We start from the raw sequence: 564 nt of genomic DNA on the forward strand, positions 1-564 counted from the left end.
GGCTGCATCCAACCTGCGGTCAGGGAGCACAGGTACAAAAAGGTTGCATCCAAATTGCGGTCATTCGATCACCCTCACACATCCAAATTGCGGTCATTCGATTTCCCCTACATATCCAAACTGCGGTCAAGTTGAGAATCTCTAATATTTCAGGTAGATCTGTAGACAATAATAGTAGTCTGGTCAAACGCTATTATCAAAGGTTGTAGATTCCATTTAGGCCAAGCCTGGTTCAGGGAAATTCAAAGTCTTGGGTTGGCTCCGTTATATGGGGATAATCCCCTCATAGTCAACCGACCGCAGTTTGGATGTCGCTTTCACCCGACCCAAAAATGCTTGACCGCAGGTTGGATGTCAACCCAAAAATGCTTCACCGCAGGTTGGATGTCAACCCTTGAGATTTGACCATAATCAGTTAGTTTTGACCGCAGGTTGGAATCCCCGAACGGCTTAATATTACCCATGTTGGCGGCTTCAATTTTCACTTCACGGGTATTTCTTATAAGTTCACGCCGATATTGACGAGGATAATTATCTTTCAAACCGTCCGCATGAAAGAGTCGC

The sequence above is a fragment of the Diaphorina citri genome, unplaced genomic scaffold (genome assembly GCF_000475195.1).
Source record: "Diaphorina citri unplaced genomic scaffold, Diaci psyllid genome assembly version 1.1 scaffold1357, whole genome shotgun sequence".
Classification (NCBI taxonomy): domain Eukaryota; kingdom Metazoa; phylum Arthropoda; class Insecta; order Hemiptera; family Psyllidae; genus Diaphorina; species Diaphorina citri.